General features: G+C 37.8%; 4 non-coding genes across 4 annotated transcripts; all 4 read right to left on the reverse strand.

Annotated features, from left to right (window-relative positions):
- Positions 1–5,194: 5,194 nt before the first annotated feature.
- TRNAT-UGU (transfer RNA threonine (anticodon UGU)) lies at positions 5,195–5,267 on the reverse strand. The gene has a single exon. It is a non-coding gene; the product is annotated as a tRNA-Thr (tRNA).
- Positions 5,268–5,716: 449 nt separating this feature from the next.
- TRNAT-UGU (transfer RNA threonine (anticodon UGU)) lies at positions 5,717–5,789 on the reverse strand. Its single transcript has one exon. It is a non-coding gene; the product is annotated as a tRNA-Thr (tRNA).
- Positions 5,790–7,660: 1,871 nt separating this feature from the next.
- Positions 7,661–7,733, reverse strand: TRNAT-UGU (transfer RNA threonine (anticodon UGU)). Its single transcript has one exon. It is a non-coding gene; the product is annotated as a tRNA-Thr (tRNA).
- A 449-nt stretch (positions 7,734–8,182) lies between these two features.
- On the reverse strand, positions 8,183–8,255 carry TRNAT-UGU (transfer RNA threonine (anticodon UGU)). The gene has a single exon. It is a non-coding gene; the product is annotated as a tRNA-Thr (tRNA).
- Between the last annotated feature and the right edge of the window lie 13,501 nt (positions 8,256–21,756).

A 21,756-nucleotide genomic window follows, 5' to 3' on the forward strand; every position in this document is an offset into this window, starting at 1 on the left:
TTTTTTTTTACAGGCAAAAGAGCTGTTTTCTTTGGGGCATGCCCCGCAAAGGGCCCTGTTCAGGGCTGGTAAGGTAATAGAGCTGTTAACTTTTGTAATTTAGTATAGGTTAGGGCATTTTTTTTATTTTGGGGGGCTTTGTTATTTTATTAGGGGGCTTAGATTAGGTGTAATTAGTTTAAAATTCTTGTAATATTTTTTTATTTTTTGTAATTTAGTGGGGGGGGGGTTGTACTTTAGTTTAGTTTTTTTAATTGCATTTAATTGTAGGTACTTGTAGTTAATTTATTTAATGATAGTGTAGTGTTAGGTTTAATTGTAACTTAGGTTAGGATTTATTTTACAGGTAATTTTGTAATTATTTTAACTAGGTAGCTATTAAATAGTCAATATCTATTTAATAGCTATTGAACCTAGTTAAAATGAATACAAAGTTGCCTGTACAATAAATATAAATGCTAAAATAGCTACAATGTAACTATTAGTTATATTGCAGCTATATTAGGGTTTATTTTACAGGTAAGTCTTTAGTTTTATATAGGATTCATTTATTTAGTTAATTTAATGATAGTGTAGTGTTAGGTGTAATTGTAACTTAGGTTATGATTTATTTTACAGGTAAATTTGTATTTATTTTAGCTAGGTAGTTATTAAATAGTTATTAACTATTTAATAACTATTGTACCTAGTTAAAATAAATACAAAGTTGCCTGTAAAATAAATATAAATCCTAAAATAGCTACAATGTAACTATTAGTTATATTGAAGCTATATTAATAGCTAGTAGGGGGCTTAGATTAGGTGTAATTAGTTTAAAATTATTGTAATATTTTATTATTTTTGGTAATTTAGTGTTTGTTTGTATTTTGGTACTTGTATGATGGATGGAAGACCTCTTCTTGCCCCGCTTGGATGAAGACTTCTGCCGGTCTGGATGTCCTCTTCTGCCCCATCGGATGAAGACTTCGGCCCGGCTGGGTGAACACGACTCAAGGTAGGGAGATCTTCAGGGGGGTAGTGTTAGGTTTATTTAAGGGGGGTTTGGGTTAGAGTAGGGGTATGTGGGTGGTGGGTTGTAATGTGGGGGGGGGGGGATTGTGTTTTTTTTTTACAGGCAAAAGAGCTGTTTTCTTTGGGGCATGCCCCGCAAAGGGCCCTGTTCAGGGCTGGTAAGGTAATAGAGCTGTTAACTTTTGTAATTTAGTATAGGGTAGGGCATTTTTTTTTATTTTGGGGGGCTTTGTTATTTTATTAGGGGGCTTAGATTAGGTGTAATTAGTTTAAAATTCTTGTAATATTTTTTTATTTTTTGTAATTTAGTGTTTGTTTTTTTTTGTAATTTAGTGGGGGGGTTTTGTACTTTAGTTTATTTAATTGTAGATAATTGTAGGTACTTGTAGTTAATTTATTTAATGACAGTGTAGTGTTAGGTTTAATTGTAACTTAGGTTAGGATTTATTTTACAGGTAATTTTGTAATTATTTTAACTAGGTAGCTATTAATTAGTCAATAACTATTTAATAGCTTTTGTACCTAGTTAAAATAAATACAAAGTTGTCTGTAAAATAAATATAAATGCTAAAATAGCTACAATGTAACTATTAGTTATATTGCAGCTATATTAGGGTTTATTTTACAGGTAAGTATTTAGTTTTATATAGGATTCATTTATTTAGTTAATTTAATGATAGTGTAGTGTTAGGTGTTAGTGTAACTTAGGTTAGGATTTATTTTACAGGTAAATTTGTATTTATTTTAGCTAGGTAGTTATTAAATAGTTATTAACTATTTAATAACTATTGTACCTAGTTAAAATAAATACAAAGTTGCCTGTAAAATAAATATAAATCCTAAAATAGCTACAAAGTAACTATTAGTTATATTGCAGCTATCTTAGGGTTTATTTTACAGGTAAGTCTTTAGTTTTAAATAGGATTCATTTATTTAACTATAGTAAATTTATTTTGTTTTATTTAAATTATATTTAAGTTAGGGGGTGTTAGGGTTAGGGTTAGATTTAGGTTTAGGGGTTAATAACCTTATTATAGTAGCGGCGACGTTGCGGGCGGGAGATTAGGGGTTAATAATTGTAGGTAGGTGGCGGCGATGTTAGGGAGGGCAGATTAGGGGTTAATAAAATGTATTATAGTGTTTGCGAGGCGGGAGTGCGGCGGTTTAGGGGTTAATACATTTATTATAGTGGCGGCGATTTGCGGTCGGCAGATTAGGGGTTAATACTTGTAGTTAGATTGTGGCGACGTTGGGGGGGGCAGATTAGGGGTTAATAACTATAATGTAGGGGTCGGCGGTGTTAGGGACAGCAGATTAGGGGTTAATAGCTATAATGTAGGCGGCGGCGATATCGGGTCGGCAGATTAGGGGTTAATACTTATAGTTAGATTGCGGCGACGTTGGGGGAGGCAGATTAGGGGTTAATAACTATAATGTAGGGGTCGGCGGTGTTAGGGACAGCAGATTAGGGGTTAATAGTTATAATGTAGGCGGCGGCGATATCGGGTCGGCAGATTAGAGGTTAATACTTGTAGTTAGATTGCGGCGACGTTGGGGGGAGGCAGATTAGGAGTTAATAACTATAATGTAGGGGTCGGCGGTGTTAGGGACAGCAGATTAGGGGTTAATAGTTATAATGTAGGCGGCGGCGATATCGGGTCGGCAGATTAGGGGTTAATACTTATAGTTAGATTGCGGCGACGTTGGGGGGAGGCAGATTAGGGGTTAATAACTATAATGTAGGGGTCGGCGGTGTTAGGGACAGCAGATTAGGGGTTAATAGCTATAATGTAGGTGGCGGCGATATTCGGTCGGCAGATTAGGGGTTAATAAAATAATGCAGGTGTCAGCGATAGCGGAGGCAGCAGATTAGGGGTTAATAAGTGTTAGATTAGGGGTGTTTAGAGACTCGGGGTACATGTTAGGGTGTTAGGTGCAGACTTAGTGTTTCCCCATAGGAAACAATGGGGCTGCGGTGTTAGTTTTTTTCAGCCGAAACTCCCATTGTTTCCTATGGGGAAATGCCGAATTTTACCGAGCTAATTCGGATTTATTCGGAGATACGGCAGCTATTTCGGATTCATTCGGTAGATTCGGAAGTATTTTAATTCGGAAATCCGAATCGATCCGAATCTCCGAATTTACTGAATTTCCGAATTAATCCGAAACGAACCGCACATGTCTAATGACAATGGATAAGAACCGTAAAGCCAATGGATTCTACCTATTAAAAGGCATCAGGACCCAGCGAGATTTGAACTCACGACCCCTGGTTTACAAGACCAGTGCTCTAACCCCTGAGCTATGGAACCATTTCCAGTTCCCTGTTTCACCCCTATTGCCCTGTCGGGACATGTGAACCCCATTACTCTGAGGATCATTTGCAAATTCGAGGGAAATATGACTCATTCAAAAGTTGCTAATTACTTCTTTTACATGTGACTCATTTAAAAGATGCTAAATACTTCTTTTAGATAAAGGGTTTCATGCACCTCTAATTATCTCGGCTGGGGAGATGGGGCAGTGTTGGATGAGTGACATATCAAATTCAAAGTTTTAAATCCAAAGCTCCTCCTAAATAAACAACTAATCAGTGATTAGTCACTTATATATAAACATAAAAATATGCAATAAAAACTTTTTAAGCCCATACAGGCTGAGAAACTGGATTTTTTCTTTACCTCTGGAAAGATTTTATTTCCAGAGTTATGCTATGCATGTTGTATAGTTATTAGAATTTGTTTGGACATATGCAATTTATATTTCAAATCATGTCTAGAAATACAAGAAATTCTGATCAATTTGCTCCTGCTAGTAACTTAGTAAAGGATTATGATGGTAGCCAAGAACCAGAAGGCCCATGCTTTGTTGCTTTTAAAAGCATCCTGCCCCAGCGAGCTTTCAATGCATGAAAACTGTTCTCTGTAAAGCTTTTGTGTCATTTAAATATTTCCCAAATTATAGCATGCAGTTTGTGTGATTATTGTAATTACTCTATACATATACAATATCTATTTAAAATCGTGTGTACAAATGCAACAATTTGGTAAATCTTAGCTAACATTAGTAGCGCTATTTAGGATTATGATAATGGATAAGAACCGTAAAGCCAATGGATTCTACCTTTTAAAAGGCATCAGGCTCCAGCGAGATTTGAACTCATGACCCCTGGTTTACAAGAACAGTGCTCTAAACCCTGAGCTATTGAGCAATTTCCAGGTTTCCATTTCACCCCTATTGCCTTGCCAGTACATGTGAACCCCATTACTCTGAGGATCATTTGCAAATTCGAAGGGAATATTACTCATTCAAAAGTTACTAATTACTTCTTTTACATGTGACTTATTCAAAAGATGCTAAATACTTATTTTAGATAGGGGGTTTCATGCACCTCAAATTATCTCGGCTGGGGAGATGGGGCAGTGTTGGATAAGTGACATATCAAATTCAAAGTTTTAAATCCAAAGCTCCTCCTAAATAAACAACTAATCAGTGATTAGTCACTTATATATAAACATTAAAATATGCAATATCTATTTAAAATCGTGTGTACGAATGCAACAAAATTGTTATATCTTAGCTAACATTAGTAGCGCTGTTTAGGATTATGATAATCGATAAGAACCGTAAAGCCAATGGATTCTACCTTTTAAAAGGCAACAGGCCCCAGCGAGATTTGAACGCGCAACCCCTGGTTTACGAGACCAGTGCTCTAACCCCTGAGATATGGAGCCATTTCCAGTGCCCAGTTTCACCCCTATTGCCTTGTCGGGACATGTGAACCCCATTACTCTGAGGATCATTTGCAAATTCGAGGGAAATATGACTCATTCAAAAGTTGCTAATTACTTCTTTTACATGTGACTCATTTAAAAGATGCTAAATACTTCTTTTAGATAAAGGGTTTCATGCACCTCTAATTATCTCGGCTGGGGAGATGGGGCAGTGTTGGATGAGTGACATATCAAATTCAAAGTTTTAAATCCAAAGCTCCTCCTAAATAAACAACTAATCAGTGATTAGTCACTTATATATAAACATTAAAATATGCAATATCTATTTAAAATCGTGTGTACGAATGCAACAAATTGTTATATCTTAGCTAACATTAGTAGCGCTGTTTAGGATTATGATAATCGATAAGAACCGTAAAGCCAATGGATTCTACCTTTTAAAAGGCTTCAGGCCCCAGCGAGATTTGAACTCGCGACCCCTGGTTTACAAGACCAGTGCTCTAACCCCTGAGCTATGGAGCCATTTCCAGGTCTTCATTTCACCCCTATTGCCTTGCCAGTATATGTGAACCCCATTACTCTGAGGATCATTTGCAAATTCGAAGGGAATATTACTCATTCAAAAGTTGCTAATTACTTCTTTTACATGTGACTTATTCAAAAGATGCTAAATACTTATTTTAGATAGGGGGTTTCATGCACCTCTAATTGTCTCGGCTGGGGAGATGGGGCAGTGTTGGATGAGTGACATATCAAATTCAAAGTTTTAAATCCAAAGCTCCTCCTAAATAAACAACTAATCAGTGATTAGTCACTTATATATAAACATTAAAATATGCAATATCTATTTAAAATCGTGTGTACAAATGCAACAATTTGGTAAATCTTAGCTAACATTAGTAGCGCTATTTAGGATTATGATAATGGATAAGAACCGTAAAGCCAATGGATTCTACCTTTTAAAAGGCATCAGGCCCCAGCGAGATTTGAACTCGCGACCCCTGGTTTACAAGACCAGTGCTCTAACCCCTGAGCTATGAAGCCATTTCCAGTGCCCAGTTTCACCCCTATTGCCTTGTCGGGACATGTGAACCCCATTACTCTGAGGATCATTTGCAAATTCGAGGGAAATATGACTCATTCAAAAGTTGCTAATTACTTCTTTTACATGTGACTTATTCAAAAGATGCTAAATACTTCTTTTAGATAAAGGGTTTCATGCACCTCTAATTGTCTCGGCTGGGGAGATGGGGCAGTGTTGGATGAGTGACATATCAAATTCAAAGTTTTAAATCCAAAGCTCCTCCTAAATAAACAACTAATCAGTGATTAGTCACTTATATATAAACATAAAAATATGCAATAAAAACTTTTTAAGCCCATACAGGCTGAGAAACTGGATTTTTTCTTTACCTCTGGAAAGATTTTATTTCCAGAGTTATGCTATGCATGTTGTATAGTTATTAGAATTTGTTTGGACATATGCAATTTATATTTCAAATCATGTCTAGAAATACAAGAAATTCTGATCAATTTGCTCCTGCTAGTAACTTAGTAAAGGATTATGATGGTAGCCAAGAACCAGAAGGCCCATGCTTTGTTGCTTTTAAAAGCATCCTGCCCCAGCGAGCTTTCAATGCATGAAAACTGTTCTCTGTAAAGCTTTTGTGTCATTTAAATATTTCCCAAATTATAGCATGCAGTTTGTGTGATTATTGTAATTACTCTATACATATACAATATCTATTTAAAATCGTGTGTACAAATGCAACAATTTGGTAAATCTTAGCTAACATTAGTAGCGCTATTTAGGATTATGATAATGGATAAGAACCGTAAAGCCAATGGATTCTACCTTTTTAAAGGCATCAGGCTCCAGCGAGATTTGAACTCATGACCCCTGGTTTACAAGAACAGTGCTCTAAACCCTGAGCTATTGAGCAATTTCCAGGTTTCCATTTCACCCCTATTGCCTTGCCAGTACATGTGAACCCCATTACTCTGAGGATCATTTGCAAATTCGAAGGGAATATTACTCATTCAAAAGTTACTAATTACTTCTTTTACATGTGACTTATTCAAAAGATGCTAAATACTTATTTTAGATAGGGGGTTTCATGCACCTCAAATTATCTCGGCTGGGGAGATGGGGCAGTGTTGGATAAGTGACATATCAAATTCAAAGTTTTAAATCCAAAGCTCCTCCTAAATAAACAACTAATCAGTGATTAGTCACTTATATATAAACATTAAAATATGCAATATCTATTTAAAATCGTGTGTACGAATGCAACAAAATTGTTATATCTTAGCTAACATTAGTAGCGCTGTTTAGGATTATGATAATCGATAAGAACCGTAAAGCCAATGGATTCTACCTTTTAAAAGGCAACAGGCCCCAGCGAGATTTGAACGCGCAACCCCTGGTTTACGAGACCAGTGCTCTAACCCCTGAGATATGGAGCCATTTCCAGTGCCCAGTTTCACCCCTATTGCCTTGTCGGGACATGTGAACCCCATTACTCTGAGGATCATTTGCAAATTCGAGGGAAATATGACTCATTCAAAAGTTGCTAATTACTTCTTTTACATGTGACTCATTTAAAAGATGCTAAATACTTCTTTTAGATAAAGGGTTTCATGCACCTCTAATTATCTCGGCTGGGGAGATGGGGCAGTGTTGGATGAGTGACATATCAAATTCAAAGTTTTAAATCCAAAGCTCCTCCTAAATAAACAACTAATCAGTGATTAGTCACTTATATATAAACATTAAAATATGCAATATCTATTTAAAATCGTGTGTACGAATGCAACAAATTGTTATATCTTAGCTAACATTAGTAGCGCTGTTTAGGATTATGATAATCGATAAGAACCGTAAAGCCAATGGATTCTACCTTTTAAAAGGCTTCAGGCCCCAGCGAGATTTGAACTCGCGACCCCTGGTTTACAAGACCAGTGCTCTAACCCCTGAGCTATGGAGCCATTTCCAGGTCTTCATTTCACCCCTATTGCCTTGCCAGTATATGTGAACCCCATTACTCTGAGGATCATTTGCAAATTCGAAGGGAATATTACTCATTCAAAAGTTGCTAATTACTTCTTTTACATGTGACTTATTCAAAAGATGCTAAATACTTATTTTAGATAGGGGGTTTCATGCACCTCTAATTGTCTCGGCTGGGGAGATGGGGCAGTGTTGGATGAGTGACATATCAAATTCAAAGTTTTAAATCCAAAGCTCCTCCTAAATAAACAACTAATCAGTGATTAGTCACTTATATATAAACATTAAAATATGCAATATCTATTTAAAATCGTGTGTACAAATGCAACAATTTGGTAAATCTTAGCTAACATTAGTAGCGCTATTTAGGATTATGATAATGGATAAGAACCGTAAAGCCAATGGATTCTACCTTTTAAAAGGCATCAGGCCCCAGCGAGATTTGAACTCGCGACCCCTGGTTTACAAGACCAGTGCTCTAACCCCTGAGCTATGAAGCCATTTCCAGTGCCCAGTTTCACCCCTATTGCCTTGTCGGGACATGTGAACCCCATTACTCTGAGGATCATTTGCAAATTCGAGGGAAATATGACTCATTCAAAAGTTGCTAATTACTTCTTTTACATGTGACTTATTCAAAAGATGCTAAATACTTCTTTTAGATAAAGGGTTTCATGCACCTCTAATTATCTCGGCTGGGGAGATGGGGCAGTGTTGGATGAGTGACATATCAAATTCAAAGTTTTAAATCCAAAGCTCCTCCTAAATAAACAACTGATCAGTGATTAGTCACTTATATATAAACATTAAAATATGCAATAAAAGCCTTTTAAGCCCATACAGGCTGAGAAACTGGATTTTTTCTTTACCTCTGGAAAGATTTTATTTCCAGAGTTATGCTATGAATGTTGTATAGTTATTAGAATTTGTTTGGACATATGCAATTTATATTTCAAATCATGTCTAGAAATACAAGAAATTCTGATCAATTTGCTCCTGCTAGTAACTTAGTAAAGGATTATGATGGTAGCCAAGAACCAGAAGGCCCATGCTTTGTTGCTTTTAAAAGCATCCTGCCCCAGCGAGCTTTCAATGCGTGAAAACTGTTCTCTGTAAAGCTTTTGTGTCATTTAAATATTTCCCGAATTATAGCATGCAGTTTGTGTGATTATTGTAATTACTCTATACATATGCAATATATATTTAAAATCGTGTGTACGAATGCAACAAATTGTTATATCTTAGCTAACATTAGTAGTGCTATTTAGGATTATGATAATGGATAAGAACCGTAAAGCCAATGGATTCTACCTTTTAAAAGGCTCCAGGCCCCAGCGAGATTTGAACTTGTGACCCCTGGTTTACAAGACCAGTGCTCTAACCCCTGAGCTATGGAGCCATTTCCAGGTTTCCAGGTTTCCAGGTTTCCAGGTTTCCAGGTTTCCAGGTTTCCAGGTTTCCAGGTTTCCAGGTTTCCAGGTCTCCAGGTCTCCAGGTCTCCAGGTCTTCATTTCACCCCTATTGCCTTGCCAGTACATGTGAACCCCATTACTCTGAGGATCATTTGCAAATTCGAAGGGAATATTACTCATTCAAAAGTTGCTAATTACTTCTTTTACATGTGACTTATTCAAAAGATGCTAAATACTTCTTTTAGATAAGGGGTTTAATGCACCTCTAATTGTCTCGGCTGGGGAGATGGGGCAGTGTTGGATGAGTGACATATCAAATTCAAAGTTTTAAATCCAAAGCTCCTCCTAAATAAACAACTAATCAGTGATTAGTCACTTATATATAAACATTAAAATATGCAATATCTATTTAAAATCGTGTGTACGAATGCAACAATTTGGTAAATCTTAGCTAACATTAGTAGCGCTATTTAGGATTATGACAATGGATAAGAACCGTAAAGCCAATGGATTCTACCTATTAAAAGGCATCAGGCCCCAGCGAGATTTGAACTCGCGAACCCTGGTTTACAAGACCAGTGCTCTAACCCCTGAGCTATGGAGCCATTTCCAGTTCCCTGTTTCACCCCTATTGCCCTGTCGGGACATGTGAACCCCATTACTCTGAGGATCATTTGCAAATTCGAGGGAAATATGACTCATTCAAAAGTTGCTAATTACTTCTTTTACATGTGACTTATTTAAAAGATGCTAAATACTTATTTTAGATAAGGGGTTTCATGCACCTCTAATTGTCTCGGCTGGGGAGATGGGGCAGTGTTGGATGAGTGACATATCAAATTCAAAGTTTTAAATCCAAAGCTCCTCCTAAATAAACAACTGATCAGTGATTAGTCACTTATATATAAACATTGAAATATGCAATAAAAGCCTTTTAAGCCCATACAGGCTGAGAAACTGGATTTTTTCTTTACCTCTGAAAAGATTTTATTTCCAGAGTTATGCTATGCATGTTGTATAGTTATTAGAATTTGTTTGGACATATGCAATTTATATTTCAAATCATGTCTAGAAATACAAGAAATTCTGATCAATTTGCTCCTGCTAGTAGCTTAGTAAAGGATTATGATGGTAGCCAAGAACCAGAAGGCCCATGCTTTGTTGCTTTTAAAAGCATCCTGCCCCAGCGAGCTTTCAATGCGTGAAAACTGTTCTCTGTAAAACTTTTGTGTCATTGAAATATTTCCCGATTTATAGCATGCAGTTTGTGTGATTATTGTAATTACTCTATACATATACAATGCCTATTTAATATTGTGTGTACGAATGCAACAAATTGTTATATCTTAGCTAACATTAGTAGCGCTGTTTAGGATTATGATGATCGATAAGAACCGTAAAGCCAATGGATTCTACCTTTTAAAAGGCTTCAGGTCCCGGCGAGATTTGAACACACGACCCCTGGTTTACAAGACCAGTGCTCTAACCCCTGAGCTATGGAGCCATTTCCAGGTCTCCAGGTCTCCAGGTCTCCAGGTCTCCAGGTCTCCAGGTCTCCAGTTCACCCCTATTGCCTTGCCAGTACATGTGAACCCCATTACTCTGAGGATCATTTGCAAATTCGAGGGAAATATGACTCATTCAAAAGTTGCTAATTACTTCTTTTACATGTGACTTATTCAAAAGATGCTAAATACTTATTTTAGATAAGGGGTTTAATGCACCTCTAATTGTCTCGGCTGGGGAGATGGGGCAGTGTTGGATGAGTGACATATCAAATTCAAAGTTTTAAATCCAAAGCTCCTCCTAAATAAACAACTGATCAGTGATTAGTCACTTATATATAAACATTAAAATATGCAATAAAAGCCTTTTAAGCCCATACAGACTGATAAACTGGATTTTTTTCTTTACCTCTGAAAAGATTTTATTTCCAGAGTTATGCTATGCATGTTGTATAGTTATTAGAATTTGTTTGGACATATGCAATTTATATTTCAAATCATGTCTAGAAATACAAGAAATTCTGATCAATTTGCTCCTGCTAGTAGCTTAGTAAAGGATTATGATGGTAGCCACGAACCAGAAGGCCCATGCTTTGTTGCTTTTAAAATCATCCTGCCCCAGCGAGCTTTCAATGCATGAAAACTGTTCTCTGTAAAGCTTTTGTGTCATTGAAATGTTTCCCGATTTATAGCATGCAGTTTGTGTGATTATTGTAATTACTCTATACATATACAATATCTATTTAAAATCGTGTGTACGAATGCAACAAATTGTTATATCTTAGCTAACATTAGTAGTGCTGTTTAGGATTATGATAATCGATAAGAACCGTAAAGCCAATGGATTCTACCTTTTAAAAGGCTTCAGGCCCCAGCGAGATTTGAACTCGCAACCCCTGGTTTACAAGAACAGTGCTCTAACCCATGAGCTATGGAGCCATTTCCAGGTCTCCATTTCACCCCCATTGCCTTGCCAGTACATGTGAACCCCATTACTCTGAGGATCATTTGCAAATTCGAAGGGAATATAACTCATTCAAAAGTTGCTAATTACTTCTTTTACATGTGACTTATTCAAAAGATGCTAAATACTTATTTTAGATAGGGGGTTTCATGCACCTCTAATTGTCTCGGCTGGGGACAGTGGCGTAGCGTGGGGGGGGGGGGCCACAGGGGCGGTTGCCCCGGGCGCAAAATTCTTAGGGGAGCAAAATTTCAAAAGAGTCAGTCACACTTATCATCAAGGGAAGTGAGGAGGAGGCCCTGACTGCAGCCTGAAGTGCATCATGATGAGGTCACGGACCATGGTCGATAGTCCAACCAGTCCTCCTCTCCACTCGCCTCCCAAAGACCCAAGTCCCACCCAGTCATGTGATCTCATTGGTGTGTGGGTGCGGTGTCGCTGTGAGCTGCTAGTACGACGAGTCCGGCAGAGGTGGCCAGGCCGTGACCCTCCTGTTTGGGTACTGTTCAACTTCTTCCTAATGATATGATCTGCAGTTTTTTCTAGGTAAAATATTTTTTTTAAATTTGTTTTATAAAAAAAGAGTTTCCTCTGTATTACCTGCTTTGAGAATTACTCAACTGCCTGCCTGCCTGCTCTATAATAAATATCTATATATATATATATATAATATATATATTATACTGTATATACAAGTATATATTATATATATATATATATTTATATATATATTTATATATATATATATATACAAACATACATATTTTATATATATATATATATACATATTGTTTATATTATATATATATATATATATATATATATATAAAATTTGATTTCATATTGAATTTGTGGCTGCGAGAAGCCACGCCCCCAAGCCACACCCTCTCCACCCCCTTTTAAAAAGTGTCCAGGAATATTCTGGGCAAAAGGTAGCAACCCTATGCGCTACCGTGCGCACTCACAAATGCATCACTGTACTGGTGGAAGAGACTCAGTCAGTGCTAATGGGTTAGGGGGCACAATACTTGCCTTGCCCTGGGCGCTGACAACCCACGCTACACCACTGGCTGGGGAGATGGGGCAGTGTTGGATGAGTGACATATCAAATTCAAAGTTTTAAATCCAAAGCTCCTCCTAAATAAACAACTAATCAGTGATTAGTCACTTATATATAAACATTAAAATATGCAATAAAAGCCTTTTAAGCCCATACAGACTGAGAAACTGGATTTTTTCTTTACCTCTGAAAAGATTTTATTTCCAGAGTTATGCTATGAATGTTGTATAGTTATTAGAATTTGTTTGGACATATGCAATTTATATTTCAAATCATGTCTAGAAATACAAGAAATTCTGATCAATTTGCTCCTGCTAGTAACTTAGTAAAGGATTATGATGGTAGCCTAGAACCAGAAGGCCCATGCTTTGTTGCTTTTAAAAGCATCCTGCCCCAGCGAGCTTTCAATGCGTGAAAACTGTTCTCTGTAAAGCTTTTGTGTCATTTAAATATTTCCCGAATTATAGCATGCAGTTTGTGTGATTATTGTAATTACTCTATACATATACAATATCTTTTTATTTTTTTTTAAATAAATTTTTTATTGAGGAACAAAATAAGTTTAACAAAAACAAGATGACAAAGCGAAACATAAATGTAGAAGTTACAAATTTTGTGCTGTCATCTAACAGAAGTCAGTACTAGAATATAAATGATACAACATCTTTGATCTATTATATTAATATACTTGGTGCATTTTAAAATAAAGAGAAAAAAAAAAAGCCAAGATGTCTTTATCGAGTAGTGATGATATATATCCATACATGTTCTTTCCTCATTTTTTTCAATGTTATGCTTTTGGAAGGATACAATCTAGCTCAATAACTAAAGGAGGAATAGAATCAACTAGTAGACTTGTATCTTAGTTTCTAGATATCCAGCGTACCCCTGTCAAAATAATAATCGTCCCCTCAGTTTGGGTCTGTATCAGACTGAACTTAATGTGGCTTTAATAATCTTAAATAAGAGGACAAAATTACTTAGTTGGAATTGATATGTAGTCGCAGTAGGTATTCTAGGTTATGTGCATTTACTGTAGCTTTACAACAGGGGGGGAAAGAAGCAAGGAAACAAAAGAGGAGGGGGGAAGGGAAAGAAGGAAGAGACCAGGAGGAAGAGAGAAAAAAAAAAAAAAAAAATTCTCATTCCTTTTCCTCATTACTTTTAGGGGTCCCTTAACGTGCAATGTACTAAATAGTTCCCTGTCATCTATGAGTGCTGTAGCGCATTCCATTTGCACCAAATTTCATGGAAGAGTTCTAGCTTGTTTAGGTATCTGAATGCAAATTCCTCCATTTGTCTAATATGGTCTATTATAGCTATTATTTTTTTGGGTGATGGAGAGGAGGTTCGCTTCCAATCTCTGGCTATAGCCAGCTTCGTAGCTATAAGAACGTACAGGGCAATATGTTTGTCAGGTTCTAACATCTTCAGGAATTCGTGATGCAGGAGACCCACTGTAGGGGTTGGACAGAGAATTATGTCTAGTGATTTGAGAACATCAAATGCAAATCCCCAAGTTTTCCGAATTATAGGACAGTCCCACCAAATATGGACCTGTGTTCCCAAGTGACCACAATTACGCCAACATAAGGGAGAGGCCTGCGGGTAGTATTTATTCAGTGTAACCGGCACAAAGTGCCACCTAGTGGTAATCTTATAGTAAAGTTCCCACAGTGTTGCACTATGTAGAATTTTCCTCGCGTTAATTAGCTCTCTAAGCCATACTGTGATCTCAATGTTAACGTTAAGCTCCTTCTCCCAGGCTTTGTATTGACTGTGCTTAGTTTTATCTGTAGGAGTTATCAGTAAATTATAGTGAAAGGAGAGAGATCCTTTGAGTGATTTGCCTAAATTCCATCTTTGTTCCCATCTAGTAGGAGGTCTAACTGTTTGACCTGATAGTCTCCACGCCTTGAGAATACTCGCCAGTCTGATAAATTCAAAGTGCAGGGAAGAGGGTATGGAGAGCTTAGCCTTGGCCTCTTCAAATGACAAGAGGAGATCTTCATTATAGAGAGATGTGACTGGTTCGTTAGCTGCCTCCTTTCATTGGCCTATATGTGTTTCAGGCATAGAGACCAAAATGTGCCTTATTCTATAGAGTGGGGAGGGATGCGGTGCAACTGATTCCATATTTTTTCTGGAATCCCAGTGCAGAAGAGTATTCAAAATGAGTGGGTGTACAATTTGTAAAGATCTACGCACGTGTATCGGTATCCAAGGGAGATCCTGAAGTACAAGGGCCCCAGGGAGCAGAGACTGCTCCACCTCATACCACCTGGGCCTGTCACCCTCGAGGCTCCACCCAACCATATGGGCCAGTCGTGCAGCATCGTGGTAAATTAGAACGCTAGGGTAGGCTAATCCCCCTCTGTCTAAGGGTTGCTGAATCGTTGTAGTCGCGATTCTGGGTCTTCCTCCCTTCCAAACATAGTTTGAGATTAGGCTCTGTAGTTTATTCAGTATAGGTCTGGGAACTGAAAGGGTTATGCACCTAAAAAGGTAAGTAATTTTAGGGATGAGCGACATTTTGACAGCCGCTATACGCCCTGTCTATGAGAATTCTCTGAATTCCCAGCTTTCAAGAAGTTTCTTAAATTCCGGAATACGGTCTGTGAAATTTTTCTGGATCATAGTTTCCGGATCTGGGCTCAGGTGAATGCCCAAATGTTTAACAGAAGTAGCCGACCATTGGAAATCGTATTTTCTTTTCAAGAGTTTCAACTCAGATTCGGGGACATTAATGTGTAATACTTCGGTTTTAGAATAGTTCAATTTATAAAAACTACATTTAGAAAATGTGTCCAAGCAGCGGAAGACAGCTGGTAATGAAGTAGATGGGGATGTGAGTAATAGAGTGACGTCGTCAGCAAACAACGCAATCTTGTGTGCTGACCTCCCGAAGTTTATGCCTACTATATCGGGGTTTGCTCTGATCAACTGGGCCAGGGGTTCAATAGCCAACGCAAATAGCATCGGGGAAAGAGGGCAGCCCTGTCTGGTTCCATTGAGGATATCAAACTGGGCGGACTGAAAACCGACACCATTAATCCTCCCTGTAGGGGCTAAGTATAAGACTTTAACCGCTTTAAGAAATTGTGGGGGAATTCCAAAAGCCTCCAAGGTGCACCAAAGATAATCCCACCTGACCCTGTCAAACGCTTTTTCAGCATCAAGTGACAGGGCCAGGAGGGGGATCCCTCTTTTCTCAGCATCGTATAGGATATCAAATAATCTTCGAGTATTATCTGGGCCTTCTCGGCCTGGGACAAAGCCTACTTGGTCTGGGTGGACTAATTTACACAAGACTCTAGCTAATCTATTAGCCAGAATTTTGGAATATAGTTTTGTATCAGAGTTTATCAGAGAGATTGGTCTGTAGCTCTGGCATAGACTAGGGTCTTTTCCCGGTTTCAATATGGTGATGATGTCTGCTTCCAAAAATTCATTTAGGCAGACTCCAGTGTTAATAAAAGAGTTATAAGTTCGTAATAAAATTGGTTCAATGGTTTCACTAAAAGTTTTGTACAAGTGACCCGTGAATCCATCCGGACCCGGGGCCTTGTTTCTCTTAAGCTGAGCGATCGCAGATTTTAATTCTGCCAGAGAGATCTGTGAGCTTAACATGTCAGACGCCTCCTTATCTATACAAGGTAAGTGCAAAGAATTCAGAAGAACTCTAATTTCATCTATGGAGTAGACTTTACCAGAGGTCTCATCTGCCAGGTTATACAGATTAGCGTAAAAAGCTCGGAATGCCTCTCCAACATCTACAGGAGATGTTACCAGTTTATCTTCCCACGCTATGGAAGCTATAGTTCTCTGAGCTTGTCTTAGTCTAAGTTTAGAGGCTAACAAAGTGTTAGCTTTGTTATTATGATAATAGTAGGTTTGTTTAAGCCTGAAGAGAGATTTTTGTACCTTAGCGAGCTCACATCTATTGAGTTCTTCTTTTAGGAACTCAAGTGTCTTTGCGCCTTGTACAGATGGGTTTGCCTTTAATATAGATGTTTGATGTCTGAATTCACATGTTAATTCTGCAAGTGATTTGCCCTGTTTTTTCTTTAAGATAGCAGCTCTGTTAATTAGAGCCCCTCTAAGGTAAGCCTTAAGAGAGGCCCAGATGTACTGCACATCTGTCTGTGCATTATCATTGAGCTGAATAAACTCCTGCAGACTATTTTTAACTTCCTGCAAAGTGAGGGGATGCGATATCAACCATTCCTCGTATCTCCACTTTTTAAAAATTGGAACCTGAGGAGTGGAGAAAGTAGCTATCACGGGGTCGTGATCTGACCATGAAATGACTTCAATTCTGGAGGAACTAATTTCATTCAGAGTGAGCGGCTCAACAAAGATAAAATCAATTCTTGAAAACATCTTATGGGCACTCGAGTAGAAAGTGAAATCATTGTCCGAGGTATGCTTAGCTCTCCATACATCATATAGGCTATATTGGGCCATCAGATTTCTAAATGCGGCAGATAGAGAACTGGTGGAGCGGGCCGGAGCTATTCTGAGGGTCCCTTTTTTGTCTTTAAGGGGATCCATAACAAGATTGAAATCTCCTCCAATAATTAATGTTCCCTGTTTAATTGTGGCAATAAGTTTAAGGACATGTTTTAAAAAAGGAATTTGTTTAGAGTTCGGGGCGTAAAGATTAGCTAGAGTGTATTTTCTTTCATTTATTTTACATATAAAAATAATGTATCTAGCTTCAGGATCTACCTCCGTATGTATTTTCTCAATCTGAAGGTTATATTTGAGGAGGATAGCCACTCCTCTAGATTTAGTGGAGTGAGAGGCCTCTAATTTAGTAGAAAAGTTTTTAAAGGAGAAGGGGATGCTTTGAGTTCTGATCCAATGGGTCTCCTGGAGCATAATGATATTAGCTTTGAGTCTCCTAATGTTGGTTAGTAATAGACTTCTCTTTGTCGGGGAATTGAGGCCTTGGACATTGTGAGTGAGGACTTTAATTTCCATATTGCGAGAGGAAGAGGAGAAAAAAAAAAAAAAAAAAAAAAAGAGGGGGAGGAAGTGGCGGGAAAGAGGAAAGTAGGGATATGGGGGGAGGTTGATAAAGCTATATACTATCTGTGCATGTGGGCCTGTTACAAAATTCACATTATGTGAGAGGGGGTAGATGAAATTTTAATGAACAAGCTATACAAGGCCAAACAGGGACTGAGAATGGATTCTTTTAAGTTCAGGGCGTGCTGGAGATCTGAAGATAGTAAATAATAGTTTGGGGGGAATAGGGGGATATTCAGCGGGTAAGCACCGCTATAAATTAGGGATTTAGGTAAAGATATGTTTACGTTCTATATGTTAGAATGCTGAAATAGAAACAATGGTTACCACCTAAAATAAGGGGGGGGGGCGGGATAACCAACTTATATGATTATTAGGCATATAGATTGTACATTTCAATTGAACAACAATAAACTTGGGACCGGATTAATTCCGGATCAAACTCAACCAAATAAAGTATAACCTTAGTAACAATAGCTCATACCTTGTCACATGAAGATCTAAAATATAATAAAAAATATGTTACAAGTATATATTTTGAAAAGGCAAAAAACAAAGGAAAAGCATGCAGGAGTACATTGCAATAACACTTCGTCATTTGTGAGGAGGATAGGATATTATTAACAACTATACACCAGTCCAGAGTGTAAAAATATAGTGCACAACTACCTAATTACAGGGTAGAATTGCATACAGGTCAAAAGTTTGTGCCTGGTATAGGGTGAAACGTTTTATTGGCGGCAGACAGTCCTTACAGGACTTTTTTCTCTTTTTCTCTTTCCTCCTACTACCTTCATGAAACTAGAGAGAGACAGAGAGATTGCTCAGTGAGAAAAAATTTGTATGCCTAGTTAGGTATGGCCCTGCAGTAAGGGGGTAATGTTAGAGATAAATCTTATTTCCATATTAAATATTATTAGTGCCCATAGTAGTGTTATAAGTTCAAGTTTTCAGTTATTCAGTATATGATATATCCTCTCTTTTTAGTTTTAGTTTAATCTTACTGAAAAAGAGGATATTAGAAGACACTTAAACTTTGCTTTCCTAGAGACTGAGTAGCTTTTAACCTCGTGTGTAACAGCTATGGAGATGAGGCTGTTACAAAAATTAGATATGGTAAATACATGAGCTAGAGGAATATTAACTATCAGAATTAAAACATAAATTACATAGTCTCTACTATAATTTTAAAGTGGACCTGAAAGGGAAGAAGAGCAGTATGACACAATAAGACTCTACAATTTTATATGTTATAGGTCTGAAAATGTCTTGAGTTCGCTCTTAGTAAGCGTTGACCACCATTATTGTAAGGGATATCTTAAGGGTAATGGTGGCTCAGGACTGGAAGCTGCAAGGGCAAATGCATAACTCCTACTTAAACTTAAAGTTAACTCTATATAAGATAGAACAAGTGTATATATTTGTGCTATATAAACAAACTGTCATTGTCAATGAATATAATATATAGTATCAGTTTAAACTCATTGATAAACCTGAAAGGAAAGAAAAACATTAGCAAATATCAGCACTTTGTAGTATTGAATTTAGAATGTCTGGATACAGCACGAGTTCATATGAAATGAGGGTTATCCCTCATTATAAAAGGACATGAATCTTGAACACAGGTGACTCAGGATCCAGAGCTGCAAAAACAATATGTCATTAGCTATTACAGAATATACATAGGCATTATGGTGCCTAAAAGTAAGCCAACATGAGTAAGATAGCTTTGATGTTAGGATCAGAACATGCGACCTTTGGTGTTTATAGTTATATTGTTTATCTTTCTTTTTTTTCTTCCTCTTCCTCTCCCTTCCTCCTCTACCTTTTTAACTCTTGCTAAGGTATTTAAAATAAGAAATAGGAGCATAGCACTTATTTATGCCCAGGACCATCAAATTATTATTCCGCTTGACAGTGTGAGTTAATGACCTGCTGAGTGGTGTTTCGTCTCTTTGAGGCAGGAGAAGATCTTCTGGGTTTAGGGCTCCACTCCGAGGCATCAATCCGTAGGGAGGTAGGTTCCAGGGTTGTGGGGCTGTTAGTAGGAGGGTCATTTTGAAGAGGTTTGGGGTCCTGGTGTGCAGGTCCTGAAGCTTGGGGTTTTTGTAAAAAGTTTAGTTTGCTGAGTATTTCCATCCCCTGAGTCAGGTTAGATACATTATAAGTAAGTCCATCATATTGGAAAATAATCCGGACTGGGAAACCCCATCTATATTTAATGGAGTGCTTGCGAAGGCATTGTGTGATCGGCTGAAATGATCTTCTTTTTGATAGAGTATGAGTAGATAAATCAGGAAAAAATTGTATTTCTTTATAGGGATCTGGTAGGTCTTTATTCATGAAGGCTGCTCTAAGAATCTTTTCCTTAAAGGTATAGTGGTGAAATCTGACAATTATATCTCTCGGTTGTGCCTGGTTAGAGTTCGTTGGCCTGACTGCTCTATGGGCTCTGTCAATTTTTGCGTCTTGGTCTAGTGGCGAGTTGAGTAATGCTGCAAACAGCTCTTCCAGGTATTTATTCAGGTCTACGGTTAAGATACTTTCAGGGATACCTCTGAGACGTATATTATTGCGTCTAGACCTGTCTTCAAGGTCAGCTAACTTTACTTCAAGGTCAGATATCATTTCAGCTAAGGATTGAGAATAAGCAAGGAGATTAGAGTGATCGGTTGCCAAATCCTCATGTTTGTGTTCCAAGGTGTCGGTTCTATCCCCCAGAGATGAGATTTCTCTTTTAAGGTCTGCAACCGAGGTTCTTATTTCTTGCTTCAATGAGGAATGGTGGGAATCCATTTTAGCAGAAAGTGAGTTCATGAGTTCTTTGAGAGAAGTATCTTCTGAATTATAGATAGATTTTTTTCCAGTAGGGGGTATTTCTTCATCTCCTGGGCCAGACGGGGAATCTCTGGAATCATCATCTGAAAGGTCCCCTTCTAGTAGAAATTTACTATGAAAGTGGTCTGCTACAGTTCTTTTTGGACCTATATTATGTTTACCAATGTTTTTCTTTCTGTTAGAATGAGACATTTTTAGTACGTTATGTCTCAGGTATAACCAGCAATCTGCCTCAACAATTCTCTGTATGTAGAAGGTGTTGGCAAGTTACTCTCCCTTCTCTTCTCTCACCTCTTCCTCTTATTCTCCTTTCTTTATCTCTTCTCCCTCTCTCTTCCCAGATACGCTACTCCTCAGGGTAGTTGCCCTCACAGGGCCATCACGGGAAAAGGAACTTGGGGTATGACCTACTGCCACAACTGACAGCAGGAAAGGGAGGAGGAGAGCATATCATAGGCGACAGTAAATCAAGAAGCTTTGTAGGAGGTACCTTCCTCTTTTTTTTTTTTTTTTTTTTAGGTTCCTGTACTCTTTCAGTGATAGGTGTCACAATTATATATGAAACAACAAATGGGTGCTAAGGCAAAACAGTGCTATGAAAATATACTCAAGAACTATCTGGGAGCCCCTTTTTTCTCTTTTCCTTTTCTTCTCCTTTACTGGCGTTGAGGTAGCACCTAAGCTCACTCTTTGTAGTGCAGTTGTGAGAGTCTGAGCTATATTATGCTTATTATACAGAGCAGTGAAAATGACACAAAAAACAAAGCAATAGAAACAGCAAAAGGGGTGCAAGGTTCCCAGGAGTGAGTTGTCAGGGGTTATGCTCAGTTTGAAATAAGCAAAAATTTGTAGCAGTTTGTAGTCTCTTTAATCATTAACACTTTATAAATATTTGCAATGAGAGATATTGGCACATACAAATATATTCCCTTAAAGTGGTGTGGATTGGTACCTCTAGGTATAAGTGACCAAGAGCAGCAAACAAACTCTTATAGATAATCTTAGCTGCTAGCTAGCAAACTCTTACAATACTTATAAGGCTCCTGTCTTTTACTGCAGCAGTGTTGTAGTTCGTATTGGTTAGGCAAGATTAATAGTATAAAGGAGTACAAATTAGTAAGCAGGGTCAGCGCCTATGGTTGCAGCTCTGCTTCTCTATTAGGCAGTTAGAAAGTTTATGAGTCCTGC

Source organism: Bombina bombina, chromosome 2 (genome assembly GCF_027579735.1).
Source record: "Bombina bombina isolate aBomBom1 chromosome 2, aBomBom1.pri, whole genome shotgun sequence".
Classification (NCBI taxonomy): Eukaryota; Metazoa; Chordata; class Amphibia; order Anura; family Bombinatoridae; genus Bombina; species Bombina bombina.